Here is a 6427-nt window from a genome sequence, read left to right on the forward strand (position 1 = left end):
AGTTAGATAAACGGTTGTAAACATTATTGACCGAGGCTGTTAGGGGCCCAGGACAGGAGGGCGGAGCTGCCCCAGTTTGGGGATGAGTGTCTGCTTTTAGCGGCTGCGATGCCCTGTCTGGGCGTGTCTGTGACTGGCAGGAAGCTGAGCAGGGCTCTGGTGCACTGGGTTTGGGCTTCAATGTCTGGGGGGGCAGAGAGCAGCTGCATGCCCCTCAGCCACTGGGGCCCCAGAAGCATCCTGGGAGCTAGACGTCTGAGTGTTCTAATTATATTTAAGCTCTTCTATTTATGAAGCATTGACTATCTGTGTGACTTGCATAGTACTTAGCATGCATTACGTCATTTGATGGCACAACCTTCCTGTGAAAGAGTCGCTACACCTATAGAAAGGGAAACTGAGGCTCAGAGTCCAGTCTCCTATGAGCTAACAGGTGGCAGAAATGATATTTGCACTTAGATCATTCCTCTCAGTCTGTGTCCTTAAGCGGCATGTCACCCTGTCTCTGGGCAGGGGTGGGGTGGGGTGGAGCGGGAACTGAGGCAGGAGCTATAGCCCCCTGGGCCAGGACACCCAGGGCCCTCACTTTTGACTCTGGGCAGTGGCTACCCCTCCAGAGAGGCCCGTGGCCCTTTGCCCTCCAGCTTCTCCTGGCTGACCAGGACTTTCTCCTGCTGCTGCTTATCGGCATGGGGCAGTGAGGACAAGGTGTTCTGAGCCCCTGGGGAGGGAGGGAGAGTGTGGGATGTGTGTGAGGGAGTGTGAAGGGAGGAGGGTAAGACATGAGTGAGTGTAAGCGTGTGGTGAGTGTGAGAGTGGGTGTGAGAGTGGGTGATGCTGGGGCTCTGCTCCCGCAGGGCCGGCTGCCTCTCTGTTCTGGGGCGGGGCCAGCGAGGAGACAGTAACCCCCACAAAGTCTGGTTGGGACAGGAAGTCACTTGCCCTCCGCCCTGCCCTCCAAGTACGTGGCTGCCTTCCCTGGGTCAGGACAGGATGCTGTGGTCTCCACAGAAAAACGGGAACCTGGAGGGAGTGGAGGGAGGCAGTGGCTGAGAGAGGCTTGGGAAGGGTGAGGTGGGAGATGGACCTGGAGGCTGGAAGTGGGTGGCGGGAGACCAGGGGCTGGGATGGACAGCAAGTGAGGAAACTTCTGAAATGCTCCAAGACCCTGAAGAACGGGGCAGGGCCTTGTCTCATGTCCGAGATGTACTAGGGGACGAGTTAAGCATGTGCCCACGGGGAACTGACTCACTCCACCATCAGCCTGGCGTCTCATTACTTTTTCACCTCCTGGGTTCCTCCACATGGGCCCTAACTGCCAACCCAGGGCCCCAGGGCGCATGCAGCCCTGGGCCTCTGACTTCCTCAGCTCTGTCAGTGGGAACCCTGCCCTTCTTTAAAGATGCAGCTTACACTTCACCTCTGACAAGCCTTCCCACCCCATGTACAAGAGATTTCTCCCTCTGTGGTCCAAGCTCCTCGTTCACGCAGCTCTTAGCTCCCCAACCACACCGCGGAGTCTTTCGATTCTCTTCACCCTCCTATCCAACGTGGCCAGGGCTGCGCTCACAGCCGATGCCACTGCTAGCGAGGAAAGCTGTGCGTGGGTGGGGAGAGGACACGTGGAAGCGGGAGAGACCCCCCTCCTTCCCTGGCCCCAGCGAAGCCTCACTCCTGCTTTTCTTTTAATACCATTTGTCAGGATTAAGGATGGAGACTTTGGAGTGAGACTAACTTGGGTTCCAGTTGCCTCTGTGACTTTGTGTGTGGCAACTTTTCACACTGCAATCTCACATCTGGAAATTTGAGAATTTGACTGAAAACAATATTCTCAAAAAATGAAAGACTTTTCTATTTGAAGATGTTCACAACAGGGTTATTTATAATAGTGAAGAATTGGAAACTACCTATACGTGCTAAAATGGAAGAATGGCTAAATGATTAATGGTATTATCTATGCATAAATATTAGAGAGACATTTTAAAAGATGGTTATGATGACTTTGTGGTCACAGAGAAAAGTTTCATAATAATGTGAAAGGATTATAACTATGTTAAACAAAAACAACCCTGCGTGCAAAATGTCTGCACAGGGGAAACAGCGAAAGAAGACAGAGGAATGTTAATGGTTCACAGCACTATGGGTGATTTCTAATTTCTCCTTTCCACTTTTCTATAACAAGTATGAATATTTATATCAAGATTAATTATACCTTAAAAATATCTTTTCTCTTATCTTGAGAGTCATATTTTTTTTTTGTAAAACAATGCCAATAAGGAAAAGAAGAAAACAAACGTGAACATTTCGTGTATTTCCTTCCAGTCCTTTCTCCATGAGTATTTCCACATCTATAAATAGATCCTTCTTTGACTGGGGAAGAAAAATCCCATGGAACTTTGGAGGCGTCCTCTCTGGGCTCAGAGGTCCCAGTTCCCTGGAAGTTTCCTGCGGCTGTGGGAGGAGTTTGGGCCTCGGGCCCAGGCTCCTGGGGTGACAGCTGCTCTCTGCTCAGAATCTTGGGCCAGGGCGAGCCCATCGCCCTCAACGTGGGGGCTGCCCCTTGGGAACAAGCTTGTTGACCAGCTGCCCCCAGGCCCATCTTCTCCACCCCAGCCTCCAGGCTCTGGTCCTGCCTCATCCACGCCTTTCTGCAGACCTCTAAGCAACCACTTTGCTAATTAATCCTGACCTTTCCAAAGTCTGCAGTCTAACCAGTGGGAGACTTTCCCTTTTCAAGTGGTTTCAGCACTTGTTGGCCACGGGTGAGGGGTTTTCCATCTTGGTTCCATGGGTTGGCCAATCAACAGCGGATTTGGCCCTGGAGGTTTGGTGGGGCCAGGGCCTGCTGGGCCCTGCCCTGCCTCGCCCTGCTCAGGTGGGGACATTTGCCCCAGGGCTCTGCCAAGGCCACCGCCCTGGCCCCCTGGGAACCTTCTAGCAGGATTCAGGTGGCTCTACAGGGCTGTTGACTCATTTACCCCCACAGACCCGGCCAGCTCACCCCTCCCAGGCCTGGGACTGTCTCCAGGGCTGCCTTCCCTCTTCCTAGGAAATGCCATGGTCTCTGGGGAGGGTGAGTGCGGGAGGGGGGATGAGGAAGCCCTGTTTCTGCGCAGCCTGCCCTCTGCATAGGGCTCCCTCTCCCACCCCTGCCCCATCCCATCCTGTGGCCACATCTGCCCCCGTGAATAAGATCCTGTGATTCAGAACTTCTCTATTCGCCCAACATCCCTCCCCCATTCCCCTCTTCCTCCTGCCTGCCCCCCCCCCCAGCTTCTCAGCAGTTTTCTGATAACCACAGCTGTGTTTGAGCTGAATGAATCAAGAGCCCCTGGTGCTGCCCTGAGCTGACTCTCCTTTGCAGCAGCCTGTTTCCACTTAGAAGGCAAAACAGGTCAGGCTGGCCAAGCCCTGCTTGCTGGGTCAGGGTGAGGACAGGGTGGGGAGGCTGGGCTGGGGACCAGGGCAGGAGTGGGAGGGTGGACGAGGGTGCCCAGGAACTGCCGCCTGCACTGCCCTCCAGCGCCCTGCACAGTACAGGTCACAGGGAAGGCACTTGAGAGTATTTCCCTAGAACAGATGCTCTTCCCAAGCCCCAAGGGGACGTGGTACAGGATAAAGTCATGTTTGTATTTTTTGATGATGGGAAGAACTATTTTGGTTCCATTCTCTAAAAGCCTAAATCCATCCAAAAAGCACCTGCTAAGCACCCACTGGGTGCAGAATATGCGCTTTGTTTTCAGTGGGAATCTCTGTCATCCTGTCCCTCACCCCCAGCCCAGACATGGAGTTGTGGCCTCTCAGGTCTTAGGCCCTGCGCCCTGCAAGGGAAGAGAGTGATCCTCTGCAGACCTGGCCTTCTGTCAAGGCCAGGTGTGTTGGAATTTAACTGAACCTTTTTAGCATCATTCTCTTTAATCCATTAGACGTTTACTTAAGGCTGAGATCGTACTTTTAACATGGTTGTTAACGGTACAAGGGGGCCCCCGGACACCAAGGCGCTCTAGAATTGAGAGCTGAACCCACAAGATGGCTGCTTGCCCAGGAGAAGGCGGCGGCCTGGAGGGGAGCTGGAAGGGCCTGAACCACGCTCTGTGCTACAGTGGGACTCTTCCGACTTCAGGGACAGAAAGGTCACTCAGTTTCCTCGGAGACTGGGGGGTCCACTGGAGGGGTAACTGTGGAACTAAAGCTGGGAGGGTCCTCAACCTGGCCACCCCAAGTAGCAGGCACTCAGGCCCAGCACCCCTCCCTCTCCTGGGAGCAGCGCCCCTCTATCCCAGGAGGGACTGTCCCAATATTTCCAAGGCCCCGCCCTCTTCTCCTCATGGGTGGGCCCATGACTCAGAACCTGCCAATCAGGGTACCCACCTGCCTCTCTGATTGCAGCGATTGGGTTGGGAATAAGCACATGACCCAAGCCAGCCAATCAGAACCCTCGCAGGCACTTTGCTGCCAGAGTTCCTAGGCAGCAGATTTCCTTTCTAAGGGCCGCTGAGCTGGGTGGGTGACAAGATGTGGGTTTCAGATGACCCTCATACTCTAGTCCCAGCAAAGACTTTATCTTAGAAATGTAGAGAAAGGTGGAGACCTGACGACATGATTTGAACTCCAGGATCTCCGTGTACCTAAGCTGCAGCTGGCCCATCCGTGAAGTTTTCAGATAAAAGCTAATAGGTTTGTTTTCCGGTAGGCTAGTAGGAATTGGATTGTTGGCGCTATTAAGTGAAAGACAACCCCACAGGGGTTATAGCTGCTGCTCTGCCCTGCTGGGTATGGCTTGAATGTCCTCAGGAGGAACCAGTCAAGTTGGTTTTTTAAAACTAGGCCTGGTGCACAAGGTCTTGACCCCAGATTCTTTCTGCATCCTCATGTCCCCCCTAGTCCCCAACACACACCCACACTCACACACAGGCTCCTCTTTGGCTGAACTCAGTGTTGATGGCCCTCCAAAGATGTCCACGTCCCAGTCCCCAGAACCTGTGACTACATGGCAAAAAGGATTTTGCGGAAGCAACTAGAATTAAGGACCTTGAGATGGGGGGATTATCCTGGATTATCTGTGGGCCCCAGGTAATCTCAAGGATCCTTATTAGAGTCAGAGAAGGAGATGTTACAATGGGAGCAGATGCCAGAGTCAACTGAGGAAGAATGAATTGAGGAAGGGGCCAGAGCCAAGGAATGCAGGCGGCCTGTAGAAGCTGGAAAAGGCAAGGCAATGGACCCTCCCCTGGAGCCTCCAGAAGGAACACGGGCCTGTGGACACCTTGACGTTAGCCCAGTGTGTTAGTCTACTTGGCCTGCCATAGCGAAACACCACAGTCTGGATGGTTTAGACAACAGAAACTTATTTTCTCACAGTTCTGGAAGCTGCAAGTCCACAATCAAGCTGCTAGAAAATTTGGGTTCTGGTAAAGGCTCTCTTCCTGCTTGCAAACGGCCTTCTTCTCGCTGTGTGCTCACGTGACTTTTTCTCTGTGTGTGGAGAGAGGGCTCTCTGATGTCTCTTCGTTTTCTTATAAGGACACCAGTCCTATTAGATTAGGGCTCCACACTCCGACTCATTTAACCTTAATTACCTCCTTAAAGGCCCATCTCCAAATGCAGTCACATTGAGCGTAAGGGCTTGGACATATGGAATTTTTTTCTGGTAGGGGACACACAATTCAGTCCATAACACTCAGTGAGATTGGTTTTAGCCTTCTGACCTCCAGAATTGTAAGAGATGAAAGTTATATTGTTTTGAGCCACTAAATTTGTGGTCGTCTGTTACAGTGGCTGTAGGAAACCAATACATCATCCCGCAGTGCTCTCCCTCGGCTTCCTGTCTTCTTACTTGCTGAGCCTTCTGCCTGGCGCTCTGAGCTGGCTGGCTCCTGCCAGTCCTCTGGGACTCAGCCCAGGTGTCCACAGAGCCTTCTGTGGCCCCATGTAACCATCCATTTGTGTATCTGTCTCCCCATCCCAAGCCAGGCTGAAAACTCTGTCTCCCGTGCCTCCATCCCACAGGTAGGTACTAAGCACCTACTGTGGGCTCTGCAGAAACCAACATTCTTGCCCTCTCAGAGCTTTCGTTGCAGCAAGGAAGGGGGCCGGCTTTCGCCTCTCTCATCTGTGTCTTCCCAGCTCCTGGCAGTGTCAGGCACATGGCAGACAACAAAGTTCTTCATGACCGAGAGATGTAGTGAGTGAGGGAATGGATTCCAGTCTGAAAGAGGCCTGCAGTTCCGGGCCTCACCCTTGCACAAACCCCTATGGCTGCCATTCTGGAAGAGGCCCAGACCTTGAGTCTCAAGGCCGGCGGATCCGTCAGAGTGTGTTTTGCTGGCTCTGAGGCTTCCCTGGGCCCTCCCACACTTGCTGAGCCTTCTTATTGCTCAGCCAGCATCCAAGGCCAACTCTGGGGCCCAGGGCACACGCAGCCCAT

Source organism: Equus caballus, chromosome 2 (assembly GCF_041296265.1).
Source record: "Equus caballus isolate H_3958 breed thoroughbred chromosome 2, TB-T2T, whole genome shotgun sequence".
In the NCBI taxonomy this organism is placed as follows: domain Eukaryota; kingdom Metazoa; phylum Chordata; class Mammalia; order Perissodactyla; family Equidae; genus Equus; species Equus caballus.